The following is a 20377-nucleotide window of genomic DNA, read 5'->3' as shown; positions in this document are numbered from 1 at the left end:
TTGGGCCTAACAAACCCCATCCAACGTACCAGATGCTTTAGTACTTCGAAATTTATATCATATCCGAAGGGTGTCCCGAAATGATGGGGATATTCTTATATATACATCTTGTTAATGTCGGTTACCAGGTGTTCACCATATGAATGAGTTTTATCTCTATGTATGGGATGTATATTGAAATATGAAATCTTGTGGTCTATTGTTACGATTTGATATATATAGGTTAAACCTATAACTCACCAACATTTTTGTTGACGTTTAAAGCATGTTTATTCTCAGGTGAATATTAAGAGCTTCCGCTGTTGCATACTAAAATAAGGACAAGATTTGGAGTCCATGTTTGTATGATATTATGTAAAAACTTCATTCAAGAAACATATGTCGATGTAATATATTTCTATTGTAAACCATTATGTAATGGTCGTGTGTAAACAGTATATTTTAGATTATCATTATTTGATAATCTACGTAATACTTTTGAAACCTTTATTGATAAAATAAAGGTTATGGTTGTTTTAAAAATGAATGCAGTCTTTGAAAAACGTCTCATATAGAGGTCAAAACCTCGCAATGAAATCAATTAATATGGAACGTTTATAATCAATATGAACGGGACATTTCTGTTGGTATCAGAGCGTTGGTCTTAGAGAACCAGAAAATTTGCATTAGTGTGTCTTATCGAGTTTGTTAGGATGCATTAGTGAGTCTGGACTTCGACCGTGTTTTCTTTAAAAATGATTGCTTAACATTTTTGTTGGAAACTATATATTTTTAACATGTGAATATTATGTGATTGATGTCGTAGCGTGGGGGTACGAAATAGTTTATATTTTACTAGGAAAAACTATTAAATACGATACAATTTTACACAAGATATTTATTTATTTATAGAATGGATATACATAAACCTTGCTACAACACTTATAGGCAGTGTACCTAATCGTACAGTAGTGTAGTTTTTAGTAAGTCCGGTTCGTTCCACAGGAAATCTTTTTTAAACAAAGCTCAACGCTATATTAGTTTACTTTTATAAAAATACAAACATATATATAAGTAATATTATTATTATAAAGGGGGGTTTTTTACCGTTTAATGACCGGTTTGTCGATTTTAAAACTTTAGTCGCAGTTAAAACCAAATGTAAAATAATAAATAAATACAAGACTTAATTTTAAGCGTAAAGTAAATAACGATAATGAAATTGCGAATAATAAAAGTGCGATAAAATAAACTTGCGATAATTAAAAAGGACGATAATTAAAAGTGCAATTAAATAACAATAAATAAAAGTGCGATAATTAGAAGTGCAATTAAATATAAAATAAAGGAAATTAAATATGAAATAAAAGAATTATGCTTATTTAAACTTCCGTAATCATGATGTTTGACGTGTTGATTTTAATTTTATGCCCATGGGTTAATTGTCCTTTGTCCTGGATTATTTAATATGTCCGTCTGGTTTTTGTCCATAACAGTCCATCAGTCATAAATATAAAGTGCGAGTGTCCTCGTCAAATTATTCTTATACCCGAAGTTAAATATTCCAACTAATTGGGGATTTAAACTGTAACAAGATTTTAATACTTTGTTTAATAATTACACCAGGTTGTCGACTGAGTGTAACCCAAGGTTTTAATATTTTGTTATCAATTATACCAAGTGTCCTTTGTACATAATTTCATCCCTGTTTTAATTATTCTAGTGGCTATTAATCCATTCCCGTGTCCGGTTAAATGAACGATTATTCGTACATATAAATACCCCGCCCATCGTGTCCGATTGAGTGTATATGGTAATTTATAGGGACGCTCAATTGTAAATCTTTATATTAACATTAACAAACTATCATTTAGTTAAACAAATATAAAGCCCATTAATAGCTCATAGTCTAATTTCCACAAGTGTCGTTCTTTTGTCCAAACCCCAATTATGGTACAAAGCCCAATTACCCAATTTTAGTAATTAGCCCAACATCATGATTACTTCGTTTTAAATAAGAATAATAATAACTTAGCTACGAGACATTAATATAAAAAGGTTGAACATAACTTACAATGATTAAAAATAGCGTAGCGTTACACGGACAGAATTTCGACTTACACCCTTACAACATTCGCTAACATACCCTTATTATTAGAATTATAATTAAAATTAAAATTAAAATATAAATTATAAATATATATATATCGTATATATGGAGAGAAGAGAAAAAAATGGATGATGATTACGATCAGAATGCGCGAGCTTTATAGGAATTTTCTGAAATTGGGGCTCCGCGACTCGCGGCCTTTTTGGCCTTCAAACTCCGCGAGTCGCGGAGTTTGCAATTACAGCTCACTCTGGTTTGGAGTCTTTCTTGCCGACGGTTTTTATTATTTATTATAATATATAAATAATTATAAGAATTACTTAAATATTATATTATATTTATGTGCATAGTTGACTTGTAATTTTTAGTCCGTTGCGTCGAGCGTTGAGAGTTGACTCTGGTCCCGGTTCCGGATTTTCGAACGTCCTTGCGTACAATTTTATATTTTGTACTTTGCGTTTTGAATCTTGTACTCTTGTAATTTCGAGACGTTTCTTATCAATAATTGGAACCTCTTTGATTGTCTTTTGTACTTTTGAGCTTTTTAGTCGTTTGCGTCTTCAATTCGTCGAATCTGTCTTTTGTCTTCACCTTTTATTATTTAAACGAATATCACTTGTAAATAGAACAATTGCAACTAAAAGCTTGTCTTTCTTGAGGAATAATGCTATGAAATATATGTTCGTTTTTAGCATTATCAAATATTCCCACACTTGAGCGTTGCTTGTCCTCAAGCAATATCGTCTTGAAATACTAGAATCACTTCTTTATTCTTCACACTTTGTACATCAGTGATTTCTATACGGCGGTATAAACAATGGTAGTAACGATATGGTTTACAGTTCCACATGACTATAAAAATTTAGATCCATTAAGGAAATTGGATCTTTATGAAAACATTTGATCTTTTGAAAATTAAATCTAGTTTTTACCCTAGATAAGTTTTCCGGAATAACCCTTTACCGGTGTTTGCAAAATATTTTTGTGGGTTTGGTGGGTTTCAGATTTGAAAATTTTAGCTCAAAACTTGCGGTTTTGTGTCACCCACTTGCTAACCTTGTATTTGGAAAGCAACACGTCCAGTTTACTTGTCCCGTATATTACCTTTCGGTAAACTACCGTCCGGTTGTAAAGGAAAGCGTTGAACAAGCAACTGTTAAGGCAATGTCCCCTGACATGCTTTTAATTATGGTCTATAACGTGTCGGGCGCAATTACTATCCTTGGTAGGAGCAATAGTAAAGCTCACCCTTATGATTTTTCGGTATGGCACAAGGTCTTGTCTTTGACCACTATGCAACCACCGTTCTTACGGTTGACACCCGATTTGGTTCAGGTGACCTAATGAATTCCAGGTGAATTCCTAGAATTTTACGTTCAATGGTAATGAACGCATTGAAAATAGGGTTTTCAGAAAACAAATCGGTTTGTAATTTTGATCAAAATATTTTCTCGTTCAAGCTCGAGTTTAGATATCATTGAATTCCATGAGTTTGTAATTCTCAATCTTTAAGGTCAATCTCAAGGATTGAGTGATATCAGTCTTAAAAGCTGATTTTTAATTTTTAAGGAGATTATCCTTTCTGGGGATCTGATTCATTAGTCTTATCCAGCTAATTTGCATGGTGCCCCCCCATTGTACAAGATAAATCCTTCTCATGGTTAGGATAAATCTGACCACTTGGCGACCCTGTTTAATGCTGAGGTCCGTGGATTTCCTGCTGATTTTAGTGATGACTTTTCTAGATTTTTCGTCAACCTACAGCTGGTCTGGACGACAACTTCATGACCTAAATCAAGAAGCGCGTTTCTTTTTCGGAAGACTTTACTTCCTTTTAATGATGGAATTGATTCATCGTGTAGATCCATCTCTTTCTTTTCTTTCATCGGGTAAAACAGTTTAGTTTAGTCCAAAGCAAAAGTATTTTCAGTTATTTGTTACAGATATATGTGACATATGTTTAAGATAACTTGGTAAATTTTCCCACACTTGGCTTTTATTTTCCTTTTTATCGTCCTCTATTCCATTTTAAATGAATTTTAACATTTTGGTTTGTTTCTCAATTTATGTCCTTTCTGAGGTAACAATAATTTCGGTGTTAAAACCTAGTTTTATCGTTCATAAATATGTATAAACATGATTTTGAGTTCATTTAATTGAAAATTTTGAAAATTTTTACTAGAATTGGGTAGTCAGTATATAAGACCAGGGCTGTTCTTTATTATCAGAGAGCACTAGATTCTAATACAACTACTGCTTTACTAGTATTTTTAATGGTAACCAAGTGTATAAAGTAAAAAATTTTAAAATCCGAAAGAATTTAACCCCTTCCCACACTTAAGATCTTGCAATGCCCTCATTTGCAAGAAATCAGGAATAATTTAAATTATTGAGGGTGATTTGTGTGAAAATGATTAAATTTTTACCAAAGTTTCCAAATATATTGGCGTTTGTTTGCTGAATGATAAATGGTGCACATCATTTGTTCATTCCGTCTTGTTGTTATTTCACATATATTTTGCATCTTGTCGTCAAAATTAGTTGCTTTTGCTGAACTTAATGCCAGTCTTTGAAAATGCGTTGTTTTACCCTGTTGTGTACATAAGATAAACTGCAAACATATATACATATTTTTGAAGTTTGGTATATTACCCCACATTCAAAAATTATTAAAATCTAAGAATAAAAGTTAGATAATTATAAAAATGATTACAATATTAACAAAAGTATTAAACGTATCAATAATTACAAATTACAAAAAAAAAATAAGTATACTAGGGATGATACTGGTACCAATAGGGGTTCCAGGCATAACCATAGGTGCTATAGAATGCTTCGGCAGGGTTATACGTAGGATATGGTGGCTGCATCTCTATAGACCAGGGAGGGAAGATGGGTTTCGGTGTAGGAATATAGTTTCTACCTATATGTTGGCAATGAGCTATGATTTGGTTCTGATGAACTTGCCAATCTTCAAATGCTCTCTGTCTAGCATTTTCGTATTCCTGAGAAGCTATAAACCTTTGCATTTCTTGCATCTCATTCCCCCCTCCTACATTACCTTGCTGTTGGTTTCTCTCAACCTGTGGATGTCTACCATGGTATGGTACTGCGGCGTTATTTCGCCTTTTCAAAACTTTCGCACCATGGTATACATTTAAACCTATAGTATCGCGGGGTTCTGGTTCTTCTACTAATAATCCCCCCCGACTTATATCCACACCGAGATATTCACCAATCAAAGTAATAAAAATACCACCTCCTATTATGCTATGCGGTCGCATCCCCTGAACCATAGCTGATAAATAATAACCCACACAATACGGTATACTTACAGCGCTTTGTGGGTCTCGAATACACATATGGTAAAACAAATCCTGTTCATTTACCTTTTCCTTGTTTTTACCCCTTTGTGTAATCGAATTAGCTAAAAACCTATGAATCACTCTTAATTCGGCTCTATCTATATCCAAATAAGAGTAATTTCCCCCTTTGAAACGGTGATGGCTTGTCATTTGACTCCACACACCGTGTGTATCAAAATTTTCATCTATCTTTCTACCGTTTAGTATCAACCCTCTACAATCGGCAGATGCTAACTCCTCAGGTGTATATATACGTAAAGCCTGAGCCATGTCCAGTAAAGACATGTGGCGCATCGAACCGCCTAACAAAAATCTAATAAAAGAACGATCGGTTAAACTAGCTACCCGATCATTCAACTCTATACTACATAACAATTCTTCACACCATACTTTATATACAGGTCTACGCATGGTGAATAAACGTACCCAGTCATTAAAAGTAGAATTACCATACCTCTGTACAAGTAATTCCCTAATTGGCCCGGCCAATTCTACAGCTTCTAAGGGTCCCCATTCTATGACCCTTGGTACCTCAACAACCTTAGAATGAAGAGTATGCAAACCCCTTTGATATTTTGGATAATCTATCCAAAGTCTGTCAAATCTCAGGTTCGGGTGCAACTCTTCCAAGTGCATATCGGAAAAGGTCATGACTGGATGAGGTATATCCTGCTTGTAGTAGTTATCCACCTCCTGTTGTTCCGCATTCTCAGCAGGAGCATTGCGAGCTTGGGATGAAGATTCACCCCTTTCAGTCTGCAAAACACATCAAACACAATTTTTGTGCATCCAAATATGCATTAGTGTCAGCAAAATCATCAATCAAAATAATTACAATGGCATTATCAACTTATATTAAACTTAAGCTTATTTTCACATTTTTATCAAATCTACACTTTTTCAAATAAGCATATATGAAAATGTTCGCCAAGTTCATAAGCATTCAATTCAAATAACATGTCAAAATAATCATTACTAGCAATTAAACAAGTCTCAAATGGCATTATCTCTCAAAAATCAAGTTCATGAATTTTAGACTTGAAAAAGTCCACTTTAATTCTCAAAATCATGTTTAGGCTCAAAGTTTGAATCATTTAACTACCTAGACATGTTACACTACTTAATTTAGCAACAATTCATGATAAAAATCGGCCATAACCTGTTTATATCAAAAAGCCCCAAATTTGCTCAAGAACACAAACCCTAGATTACTCAAAATTTGAAGTTTAAAGCTTCTAATCATGTTAAACAGCATCAATCTAGGTTATACAAGCATAATACATAAACAATTTAAGCCTAATTACACTAAAAAGCATCAAAATCAAATTGGAGAAAAAATTGCTCAAGAACACCAAATTTCGGATTAAATGGTGTTTAGGTGTAGAAATTTACCGTTTTTCTTGAGTAATTCCTAGATAGCATCCTTCTCAACATGATTTTAGTAAAAAATTTGGTGATTAACGGTTAAAAATTGTGATTTTGGGGTGTATTTTTCGGGTATTTTCGAGCAGTTTTCGCAGTGTTTGTGTGTTTTGTGGGTTGGGACTGATCTGTTTCAGCTATATTTTTTTTTCTGTAATCCGACCCCTCCGCGAGTCGCGGCATTTAAGCCTTCAAACTCCGCGACTCGCGGAGTTTGCTTTTTTTTTTTTTTTTTTTTTTTATAATCATTAACTTATAAAACAATTAAGTACTTAATTTTAAAATTTTGTTTCCCTTGTTATTTAGGACGAGGTCGTTTCGGATCGATGTCCTAGTCCGTCCCTCGACAAAATTTTAAAATTTGTCTTTTTGTAGTGATTGTTTTAAAAGCTAAGATTTTTGGGGTTTTTTAATGTTTTTGGCATACTTTAATTCAATGAGATTAAAAATAATGATAATAAAAGTTCTCGTCCCTCTCTCGGGTAAAGCAATTTCGGTTCAAAGACCTAGTCTTCAACTTACGACGAATTTTAAAAATCATATTTTTAACTTAATGAGATAAAGTAAATTTTTATTTTTAAATTCACACAACTTAAATATAAAATTCAAAATTTATATTAAAAATTCACACCAAACTTAAAATTTGAAATGCATAAAATTAAAAATTTATATTTTAAAAATTAAAAATTCACACCAAACTTAATTTAAAAATTTATAAATTCATACCAAACTTATATTAATTTTTCAAATATTTACAATTTTAAATATATTGTGTTTACAAAGTTTACAATATTAATTTAAGATTTAAATATTAATTTTAAAAACATGGTAAAAATAAAATTAAAAATCTTTTTGGCTTTTTGTCCCACTTTAGTCAATCAAATATTATCAAAAATATGCGCCCCTCTTTTCGGTAAAGTAATTTCGGTTCCAAGACCTAATTTAACTCATGACGAATTTTTGAAATATTTTGGGTTGATTGTTTAAAGATATTTATACCTTAAGAATAAACGTTAAATTTTGCAGTGATGTAATAAATTTTTGAATGATATCAATAATTTCGGTCGCCAAACCTAATTTTATTCAATACCAATTTAATACTTTTTAGCGAACAAATTAGCGTTTATTATCAAAAGGTTAAAAATAAAAAAAAATAAAATAAAAACTGTACAAACATACCTGTGAAATAGATTTCTTAGTTATATGATCTATCCCATTCATAAGATAGTCGGTTTAATTGGTTTTCCATAGCTACATAGGCGTAACCTCGAGCATTCAGTGTCTTTTCTTCTAAACATATGAACGGTCCGTCTCTGCATAAAGTAACAAATTCGGTATTTGAATAGGTTTGATTATTTGAACATTTACCTCCATGTGACCATTTTCCGCATTTGTGACATCTTTCTAGGTGTCGTGCTCTTCTTTTCGCTGCGGATTTTGATTTTCCTTTACCAAATTGTAACTTATTATCTTCGTATCTGGATTCTTTTCTAACTCCGTCCATTCTTTCTCTGATTACTGATACTATTTCACTTGGTAGTATGTCATTATTTCTTTTAGTGATCAAAGCGTGTAGCATTAGACCATGGTTTAGTTCACAGGCAGTCTTCATTTTGTAAAAACCTAAAAAAAAATAAAAATTCAGAATGGGGGGAGAAGACTATTGAGTCCCCAAAATAATTAAGGATTTAATTATGACAAAACAATATTTATTTGCACTAAAGTGTTATGTGCAGCCATCACAAGTTTGTTTATGTATAGTCAGCTAATATAGCTGTGTCGAGTGTTTAGTATGCTGCCTAGTCTATCAGCACAAGGTAGAAATGTATTCTTCGAATCAGCACAGGATGTGCACCCAGCAAATTAAGAATATCAAGTGACTCAGCATATGAAGGACCAGTAAGTCTGGATATCAGCATACAACACAAGACAACCATGCTCCATTACAAGCATGATAAGTTTCCCTGAGTGGTCTACATCAAATGTACTATTCAACAGAAGTCGAAGACAAAGTTGAACAGAGAAGGACACGCGTCGGCGGCTGACAAGTGACCTTACAAGACCGCATGGGAATGCAGAAGTTTAACTTATGTGCAGACATAAGTTATCCGTTGTCAACACCTAGGGAACACAACATTCTATTTGTTTAATCAAATAGTGGTGCCAAACTAAATTGGGGTGTTCCTGCAAATAGCTACTAAAGAGGAAAGAAAGGGAGCACGCCTCCTTACACAATTGTCCCCTCAAGTACAGACATCCTATGTACCAGTGGATAATAGATCAATTACACGGTTAATAGAACTACTATATATATTGTTGTATCCACTATTGTAAAAACTAGTGGTGTGGGTTTATCTGTTAGAGTCCAAACCGTGTAATAGCTTTAGTTTATCTCTTAGCTATAATCTAGGTAATCTGTATCAACCAACTATCATTTCCGCCAAGGATAGTTGTGATTCTTTCTGATTTAATCAATAAAGAATAACCGTTGAAAATTACCTGTGACTCTATCTTATTTACTACAGAATACTAAACGTGTTTAACTGACTAGTTAATTAAGAAACGAATTGTATTCACCCCCCTCTACAATACTCCTGTTGTTATTAAGGGACCAACAACTGGTATCAGAGCTTCAGTCTTGATAATTAATATCTTGGATCTGAATTCTCTTATGGCTTCGTATTCAAACTCAGCTTACCTTGAGAATGGCTCGTCTAACAGACCACCTAAGTTTGATGAAGATGAGTATGAAACCTGGAAGGCAAGGTTCATGCTCCATCTTGAGTCTGTGGATCCACTCATGCCTGGAATTGCCAAAGATGGCCTTGGTAGTGCACCAGCAACAGCTGACACTCCTGCCATCCCTGGCAGAGAGGTTATTCTCACTCCCTCTAGATGGGATGATGAGGATAAACGTCGAGTTGGTCTTGACCCTAAAATCAGAACCCTGTTAGCCATAACTTTGCCTAACCCAATGTTCAAACTGATCAAGGGAAAAGAAAATGCTAAGCTTATGCTTGACTACCTAGATGTCACCTATGAGGGTATGGGAGAAGTTAGGCAGAACAGGATGATCGCTCTTAAAAGAGAATATGAAATGTTCTTTGCCTATAAGAATGAAACCCTTAAGCAAACCTTCATTAGGTTTAACTCTTTGATAGCAGACCTGATCACTTTAAATGTGACCTACACTGAATTTGAACAAGTGAACAAATTCATTAATGCACTGCCATGTAAATGGAGACCTGTTACTGACCCATTAAGAACCACACAGACCCTAAAGAACTTTAACCTGTCTTCTCTCTACAGTTCCCTTTGGAATCATGAGAAGGCAGAAGCCAAGTTTGAACTTAACATGAAAGAAAACTTTAGGTCTGCCCCACCACTTCAAAATCATCTAAAAATGATGATACTGCTCTTATTGCTGCTGCTAAATGGAAGAAAGCTCAAAAAGCTTTACTGGTTCAAAAGTTACTGGCAGAACAAGAGTCAGCTGATAGTGTTGAGAAAAGTGGTACTGGGTCTGAAGAAAGCAGTACTGATGAAAGTGATGTAGAAGGGTTTGCTGAAGGTATGGCTCTGCTGGCTAGGCAGTTCAAAAGGTTCAATCGTAGTAGAACCAGCAAGTCATACAAAGGGAGCAAAAAGCCAAGTGCTAGGTACAACAGCAAGTCAGTCAAGGGTCCTAAATCTGAGTGCTTTAATTGTGGGAAGGTTGGACATTTTGCTGCTAAATGCATGTCTAAGAAACCTTCCACGTCACATGCTAACTCTTTCTCAAAAGCTGATAAGTACAAAAACAAGTACAAAGCTATGAAAACTCAGATGAAGGAAAGTGCAAAGACTGACAAGAAGGGTAAACAGCCAGAAAAGGTTCTAGTTGTTGAACATCATGACTGGGATGAAGCCAGCACGTCTTCATCTTCTGATAGTGATACTGATGATGATGGTGCTGGTTACGCTACTGGTAAAAAGCTGTGTTTGATGGCCAAAGAGGTCGAGGAGTCTGATGAGGATGATGGTGGTAGTACGTTTTTGGCTGATATGAGGGAAGCTGATCAAAACAGAGATTCTCCTCAATGGAAAACTGAAATGATGTATAAGGTTGATAATTTTCGAACTTATACTGATGATGAAAAAGCTGAAATGTTTGACTACCTAAGAATTGACTTATGCAGAAGCTGCAAACGTGAAGAGAGTTTGAAATCTAGTAACAAATCTTTAAATGAAAAACTCAAAGGCAAAAATGATGAAATTAAGATCTTAAAAGATACAATTTCCAAACTTGAAAAACAAAACTTTGCTTTAGAAACTCTTCACGTTGAGGCAGCAGAAGTCAAGACCCAGCTGGACAATCTCAAAAGAGTTGTTGCTTCATGGTGCACATCTGCTCAACGCACAGCTAAATGTGTTAACGAGCAGGTGCCTGCCCAAGTTCAAGCCTTCTTTGCTGGTGACTATGCTGCTGCTGCTGCTATTGCAGAAGTTACTTTCATGGACCCGATTCTTGAAACTGATCCTGAAGCTGTCTTGCCAAATACTTTTGCCAAGATAGTTGAAGGTAAAAAGGTTGTGACAAACAAATTTGTTAGACCTACTGTGTCCCCACCACCTGCCATGAAAGAAATTTTGGAGGATGAAGTTAGAGCAAGAGAAGCCAGTAACTCAATTGATGAGACTACTGACCCCTCAAGCATCTACTACATGACTCCGAAAGAAAGACGTATTAAAAGGGAAATCACTGAAAACAATTTGAGAAAAGTTAAACCAACTGATTCCCCTTCGTGTTCGAGTTCTACCAGTGCTAAGCCAGCTGATGACCAATCTACTGGTCACCCAGTAGCTGCAGACAAGCCAGTGAAACGAAATACTGGCAAATCTAAGGCAGCAGTTAAGATACCTACTGGTTCATCAGCATCAGAAGACAAGCCAGCAACTTCCCACGCTAACTTGTCAAATGATAAAGGAAAGACAGTTCGCCATGGTCATGGTACTGGTTCCAAAAGGAAAGCTGCCCATAAGGGAAAAGAAAAAATTGACTCGACTGATGAGCTGTCTATCACTGAGATAATGACAGTCAAGCTTGACCAGCTAATTGAGGCAGTAACCAAAAGTCGACCCGATCTTACTGCCCCTATTAGATCTGTGCATGACCAGCCACAAAAGCCAAAAGTGAGAAAATGTTACAAATGTGGCAGCAAAGCTCACTTGGCTAACCAGTGTACTCAAACCCAAACCCCATCTACTGCTTCTTCTAGCAAGCCAGTAGAAAAGAAGAAGTCATCAAAGGTGACTCCTTCAGAACCCATCCTTGGATGGGTTCCCAAAAAGAACTAATCTCTAAGCTATTGTGCAGGGCATTCAAAACAAGCAAATCTGGTATCTCGATAGTGGTTGTTCGAGACATATGACCGGAAGTAAGTCCCTGCTGATGGACTATCAGGAAAAGGATGGTCCAGTTGTTTCGTATGGAGATAATTCGTTGGGTTACACAAAGGGTTTTGGTACTTTGACAAATGGGAATGTCACGTTCTCAAATGTTGCATATGTAGTTGGGCTTAAACATAACTTACTCAGCATAAGCCAACTGACAAGCAAGAATAAGATAGTCCAATTCAGAAAGAAAATTGGTACTATTTTTGATAAGACAGGGAAGCCACTGCTGACTGCAAAACGTCATGAAAACATGTATCAAATTGACATGAACACAGCAGTCACAACAACTGATACTTGTTTCTATTCGAAGGCAGCAGACAACCTGAAGTGGTTATGGCACAAGAGACTCTCACATCTCAACTTCAAAGATATTCACAAATTATCCAGTAGAAGTTTGGTGTCTGGGCTACCCACAATGTCTTATGTGAAGGACAGATTGTGTCCTGGTTGTGAAAAGGGGAAACATCACCATGCCTCGTTCAAATCAAAGCAAATCTCATCTGTTGAGAAACCATTTCACTTACTTCATATGGATCTATTTGGTCCAGTGAATGTGGCCAGCTGTAGTGGGAAGAAGTATACACTGGTTATTGTTGATGAATACTCGAGATACACTTGGGTGTTCTTTTTGAGGCAAAAGAGTGAAGCTGCTGATGAAATCATCAATTTTATCAAAAGAATGGAGCTTTTGAATGGGCAACTGGTGAAGCAACTAAGAAGTGATCATGGTACAGAATTCAGAAATGCTACATTAGAAGAATTTTGTGCTGACAAAGGTATTTCCCAAAATTTCTCTGCTGTGAGAACACCTCAGCAAAATGGTGTTGCAGAAAAAAGAAACAGAACTCTCATTGAAGCAGCAAGATCTATGTTGGCTGAGTCTGGGTTGAAGAATTCTTACTGGGCAGAAGCTGTGAATACTGCCTGTTTTACCCAGAATAGATCTCTTATTGTGAAAAGACATCAGAAAACTGCTTATGAAGTTCTCAAAGGAAGAAGACCCTCAATTTCATTTCTTCATGTATTTGGCACTCCCTGTTACATTCTAAATAATAGGGATCAGCTGGGCAAATTCGATGCTAAAGCTGATGAAGGTATATTCCTTGGATATTCCAACATGTCAAAGGCATATAGGATCTACAACAAAAGAAAGGGTTGTTTTGAAGAATCCATTAATGTTACATTCGATGAAACTGCCTCTGCTTCATCTACTGATCGTGAAGATGAAGTGTTACTGTTTGAAGAGCCTACTCAGCAAGCTCTTGATGATGAAGAGCCAGCAGCACAACCCTCACCAATCCATGTTGCTGGGTTCTCTGATGATGAAATGGAACATTCTGTTCCATCTGTGTCTAAACCAAGTGGACCTACTGGCTCTACTGAAGTGCTGCAACTTGAGCCTAGGTCTGCTGGTTCTGAGAGATCACAAGCTGGTACTGATTCTACTGATATTGATCAGCAACCTTCTGTTGCTGCTCACTCATCTGAACCAGCTGATGATCAAGATGCTGTGTGTTCTACAACCAGCTCACCTGTTCATAACACCAAATGGACAAGGGAGCATCCGATTGAGCAGATTATTGGTAATCTTGCGAGTGGTGTTAAAACACGGAGGCATGCAACCAGCAACTTTTGTATGCATGTTAATTTTGTGTCTACCATTGAGCCCACGTGTCCTGAGGAAGCACTTCAAGATCCTAGCTGGGTTGGTTCAATGCAAGAAGAAATTACTCAGTTTGATAGGAACAAAGTGTGGACATTGGTACCTGAACCTGAGGATAAGACAAAGAAGATCATTGGTACTAAGTGGGTGTTTAAAAACAAGATGGATGAAGATGGTGTCGTTATCAGAAACAAAGCAAGATTGGTTGCTCAAGGGTTTAGACAGGAAGAAGGATTGGGTTATGGGGAAACTTATGCACCAGTGGCTAGGATGGAAGCTATCAGATTGTTCTTAGCATATGCTGCTAGGATGAACTTTAGAGTATTTCAGATGGATGTTAAATCTGCATTTCTGAATGGGAGGCTGCAAGAAGAAGTTTATGTCAAACAGCCTCCTGGTTTTGTAAGCAGTAAATATCCAGACCATGTCTACAAGTTAGACAAAGCTCTTTATGGCCTTAAACAGGCTCCAAGAGCATGGTATGAGACACTTCATGTGTATCTCATTGGTATAGGTTTTAAAGTTGGAACAATTAATACCACTCTATTCTCAAAAGAGATAGATGGTGATCTCTTGTTGGTACAGATATATGTGGATGATATTATTTATGGTTCTAAAAATGAAAAACATTGTCAAGATTTTTCAAAACGTATGTCAAAGGCATATGAAATGAGTTTACAAAGAGATCTGCAATACTTTTTAGGATTGCAGATCAAACAACTTGATGATGGAATATTCATAAGTCAAGATAAATATATCAAAGATATGTTAAAGAAATTTGGTCTGACCTGTTTAAAAGACATAGGGACTCCAATGGCAGCATCCATTAAAATAGATGCTGATCCAAATGGTGAACCAGTCAATATCATTGAATATAGAGGTATGATTGGATCCCTACTTTATCTCACAGCCAGCAGACCAGATATTATGTTCGCCACATGTCTCTGTGCCAGATATCAAGCTGATCCTAAAGAGTCACACTTGCTGGCAGTAAAAAGAATATTCAGATACCTAAAAGGTACTGCTAAACGTGGTCTTTGGTATCCCAAAGACCAGGATTTTGAACTAATTGGGTATTCAGATGCTGACTTTGCAGGGTGTAAAATAGACAGGAAAAGTACTACTGGTGGTTGCCAGTTACTGGGTAGTAGGCTAGTCAGCTGGACAAGCAAAAAGCAAAATACTGTGTCCACATCTACTACTGAGGCAGAATATGTCTCTGCTGGTAGTTGTACTGCTCAAGTACTGTGGATGCAAAGCCAGCTAAAGGACTATGGTGTTCATGTTACAAAAACTCCAATCTACTGTGACAACACCAGTGCAATTGCTATCACCAACAATCCTGTGATGCACTCAAGGACTAAGCACATCGATGTTCGGTATCATTTCATAAGGGATCATGTTCAAAAGGGTGATGTTGAGTTACATTTTATTTCTACAGACCAGCAATTAGCAGACCTATTTACAAAGCCATTAGATGAGAAACGTTTTAACTATCTCATCTCTGAGCTGGGTATGCTTGAACTTTAAATAAAAGACAACTTTTGTTGGTGTGCTGGCTCTACAACGTGTAGGGCAAACCAGTAAGTCACATTTATTTACTTACTGCCTACATGTCAAACAACCAGCACAGCAAGGTCTTTTATATTTTGGTTACTTAAATGTTTTCAATGAAATAATAAATAGCTCTCCAAATTTAATGATTCCTTAAAACTGGAAACTCATTTACTTCCAATGATTTAAATTAAATTCATGACATATTAAATGTAACAAAAGTATTTTGTATTTAATACAAAAATTATTTTTGAGGTTTTAAATCAATTTGTTTGAAATGGAATCTGATGCATTTAATGCTGAATGGGAGGAATGAGTGTTTAAGCCGTATAAATGTCATGTCAACAGTCTGTGACCCCTTGAAAACGTGCCAGTCTGTCACATCTGCCCACGCGCCTGCAGATGACAGTAATTTTCTCTCTCCTGCACTTTTTCACCCAATCACAATGGATAAAAGTGTGTTTCATCTTCCATAATAACCTTCGGTTATTCATTATTCAAAATACACACACTTTTACTCTCAAAATCTTTTCAATCTTCAATCTTCAAATCTTCATCCTACATTCATCAATGGCAGAACAACAACAACAATCACCACGTGCTGCAAGCCAGCAAGAGGAACAACAGCAACAACAACCTCAAACAGTCGAACCATAACAGCAACCACAACCTGCCCCACAACCGCAACCGGCACCGGCACCGGAGGAACCGGTGGTTCAAGAACAAGTCATTCAAGGACCACTGTTCAATCTCCACCCCAACCTGATTAGGGCTCCCAATGCACCTGATCACTCACTGATTCGCCTATCTAGAGGCAATGCTGCACATGCCCTCTCTATCCCCAAATCGAAGGTTAACAAAGGGTATGAGGCCCTCATCGAATATATCTGTCAATCACCTCTGGCAAGAGCCATCACCGGTGTACCTTCCCGATTCTGTGCTGCCTGTTTGGCACGATTTTGGTATACTGCCACTGTTGCCACCACTCCCGGCAACGTTCCATGTATTCGTGGCATGATGACTGAAGCCCTAAATTGCTCTGTCACCGTCGAAGCTATTAGACGTGCTCTTCAATTGCCTGGTGGACCATTTTTTGATTCACCTACTAGTGACGAATTCAGAAGGGAGGTGTTGGAGACCATTGGGTTTGCTGGACCAGTGGCACATACACCGTTGAGAAAGCATATGCCACCACTGTGGTACTACTTCTTTGGGTTGATGACTCAGTGCATGAGTCAAAAGTCAGGAAGCTTTGACCAATGCTCAGATTTTGAGCTCAAGCTTGGTCATGGGTTGTTGTTCAACAGGAACATCGATTACGCCCTTGAAATTTATTTGAGGCTAAGGGAAATGGTGACTGCTAGAGTAAGAACCAACTTGATTCCATTTCCATGATTCTTAAGCCTGGTATTTGAAAGTGAACTGGGTGAAGCTTATCAGCAAATTGCTGATCAATCATTTGAGGTCCCAGTAAAACAAGGGGGCATGCCAAAGGATGTACCTGCTGCTCCATATGCTGAGTTGACACCAGCAATGAACGAGTATCTTGCTGCTCGTCGTGGAGCCACCCAATCGACTGCCTCTGGTTCTGCACCAGCTGAGGGGGAGGGTCCTCAGCGAAAGCCAGCAACGCGAAGGAAGCAGCCAGCTACCTCAACTAGTACAACCACCGTCTCATATACTGGTAAAGCAGTAGTTGTATTAGAATCTAGTGCTCTCTGATCATAAAGAACAACCCTACTCTTATATACTGACTACCCAATTCTAGTGTTGGAATCCATTGCTCATCTATTTCTTGGTAACAGGCAAACCTAAGCGTGCTAAAGCTGGCTCCAAGCGAACCACAGAGGAGATTGCACCAGTCTCAGCTGCTGCTCCTGCAAAGGATGTAGCTATGGAACCTGGTGCGTTTCTAGACCAAACAGCAGACAATCTAACTTAATTGAAAAAATTTTAACTGCTGACTTGAAAAATGTTGAGGGAGTTAAAGGTATAACCCTGGCTCCCAAGCTGACTGGTTTTAAAACAGGTGTCAAGAAGAGTAGCAACCCATACTCTTCTAACCAGGAACTTCCACATTTTTCTGAAATGAACTTAATGCAATACTCTCTGCTGACAGTACAACCAGCAGAGAACATAACTGACCCCCAAAGCAGGCTTGAGCTGGGTCTTCATCGTGTTGAACCAGCTCAGGTGACTGCACAGCCAGTATGTTACTCGGATACTGATAAGAGTCACACTCCTACATCATTACCAGCCAGATCTCTTACACTATCTGGGTCAACATGTGTTGCCAATGAGTCAACAGAGTCACCGCTGTACTTACAGACACCTTCTTCTGTCTCATTCGAAGGGCTGACCAAATCACAAGTCTGTCCCCAGAGACCAAAAACAGATGCAATTGTTGAGTCAAATTTATTTGGTTCTACAGTTGCTAACATAACTTGTTCTATTGTTTCAGTTCTTAGCAGGGTAGATGAACAGGCAGAGGGGGAGCAAAATAAAGATGTTGTTATTCCTACTGGTGATATTGCTGCCTCTGCTACTGGTGTTGGTGCCACTGATTCTGTTACTGGTGGTGCTGATGCTGGTACTGTTGATTCTGCTACTGCTGGTGTTATCATGGAAGAACCTCCTGTTCTTGATAAGGTTATTGACAATATTGTCAAGGATGTTCTTCTTGATGAACCTGTCACCCAGCCAAGAGTGGACTCTGCATTAATGTCTGATGAGCCTGCTGATTCTTCTGATTCTTCTACTATGGAACGTCAAGTTCTTACAGAATCTGCAGTTCGTCATCCTATTGGTCCAATTTTGGTTGCTACTGAACCAACTGCTGAGATGGAGTTTGAAACCATTCAGCCGAATGCAGCTAATGTTATTGTCATTCCTGGTTCTGATTCTGGTATTGTTACAGCTGATGCTAGTGCTAGTGCTACGTTTCCATCTGATTCTGCTATGGATGCTGGTACTAGTGCTACTTTTCTTTCTGATACTGGTGCACAGGTTGCTGATGTTAAGGATGCTGGTACCTCTGCTGACACAACTACTGATTCGACTAAGGCTCCTGTTACTGAGGAAAAAAAGCCATATGTTGTGCAGGTACCAGATCCAGATGAAGTTGTTCCTAACTTCATTTTCAAGGGAGCTTCAATCTCTCCCAAGATTGCTATGCTGGTCGATCAGCTGACCATTGATCCCGAATCTGCAATAGTCTCAGCCAGCAGATTACCTCGTGAAGAGATGGTTGAGCTATTATCTCAGCTTGATAGACCAGCTAGAGAAGAAATTTATGAGAGGATAGCCCTGCTGGAGCAAATCAATGAACAGCCTTACTATCATGTTTTTGGTATGGCTCCAGCTGCTTCGCCATTTCCTGGTACATGGAGGCCTCTCAAGTTTGTCATCGATCCTAATACTGGTAAGTGTGTTATGCAAAATGTCCCTGATTCGCCAGTACCTTCTTCTTCCTCAGCTTCTTCCTCATCATCTTCTTCTGATGGGGATGCTGATGAAGGTACTGGTAAGGGCGAACCAGTCATTCATGATAACGTGACTGGTTCCAAAGACAAACCAGTGGATCTTATTGATGACAATGCTGATAATAATGCTGACAAGGATATCAGTGGTTCTAAGCCTTCGGGCGAAGGTAAAAACGATGGTGATCATGGTGATGAGTCAGCTCCTGACCTTCCACCTCCACCACCCCACGGTGATACTCCTCTGTTAGCTGGTGCTGACCAACCTTCAACCTCTGCATACTTAAAGTTCAATGCAGATGAGGTTGCTGATATTTCCACCTTTGCTGTCTATAAGACACTGCAAGGGATCACACCAAATTTGGAGGAAACTATTCGCAGAGCTATTGTTGATAGTGTCTCTGCTGCCGTCAGATCTGCTGGAGAGGCTGTTACAACTCCTATTGATCTTAAACTCCAGCAGGTGTGTGCTTTTGCTGATGTGGCAGTCGAAGCAATCACAAAGCACCACGAAGATGAAGAGGAGCTTGAAAGGCGAATTATCTCTCACAATGAGCACTGTGAAAATATCACCCGACTCCAAGCTGATTTGGATGCTGCTAACCGCAGAAATACTTTCTTAAATGAGGAGAACAGGGTGTTACATGAGAGATTGGAATCGCAGGAAGCTCAAATGGCTAACATGATTCCTGCTGCTGCCTATGTTCAGATGGTTGAAAACATGCAACGAATGGCTGCTTTGCAAGGTGATGTTCGAGCCATCATTGAACAAATGGCTATGGGTGTAGCCAGGAATGAAGTTAGATCCTCCAATCTTCTGCTAAGACAATTTGGTGTGGATCCTGGTGCCCATCTTACTCCAGAGGTTGCTGAGTGGAACAATTTTGCCTTCTCTGCTCCTCAGTCAGACAGTGATCTTGATGCTACTGTCTCCCCTACTATTCACCCTACTGCCCGTGCTGATGACAAAAAGGGGGAGAAAAAGTCCAAAAAGAAATCTAAAAAGAGAAAACAGTCTGAGGGGGAGCATGAACATGAAAAGGCTCCTAAACACCCCAGGAGAGATGGAGATGGAGATGGTGATGGTGATGGTCAAGACACTGGCCCTAAGCCCAGCAACGCTCATACTGAAGTTGGTGGTGCACAGGCAACTGGTGGTACTCAACCCAGTGTGTCTGCCACACCAGTGGATGATATTGGTTCTGGCAGTAAGCCCATTGATGTTTCTGATATGGCTGTAGCTGAAGCTTTTATGCTGTCTCAATCTATTGAACGTAAAATGAAGAGGAAGTTAGAGAGACATCAAAAGCGACAGCAGGAACTAGATGATGCCTTCAATGCCAAGTTTGAGGCCTTTGCTGAACTTAAA

This window comes from Rutidosis leptorrhynchoides, chromosome 5 (genome assembly GCF_046630445.1).
Source record: "Rutidosis leptorrhynchoides isolate AG116_Rl617_1_P2 chromosome 5, CSIRO_AGI_Rlap_v1, whole genome shotgun sequence".
NCBI lineage: Eukaryota > Viridiplantae > Streptophyta > Magnoliopsida > Asterales > Asteraceae > Rutidosis > Rutidosis leptorrhynchoides.
The sequence above is the reverse complement of the archived record's forward strand: the minus strand, read 5'-3'. Positions refer to the sequence as shown.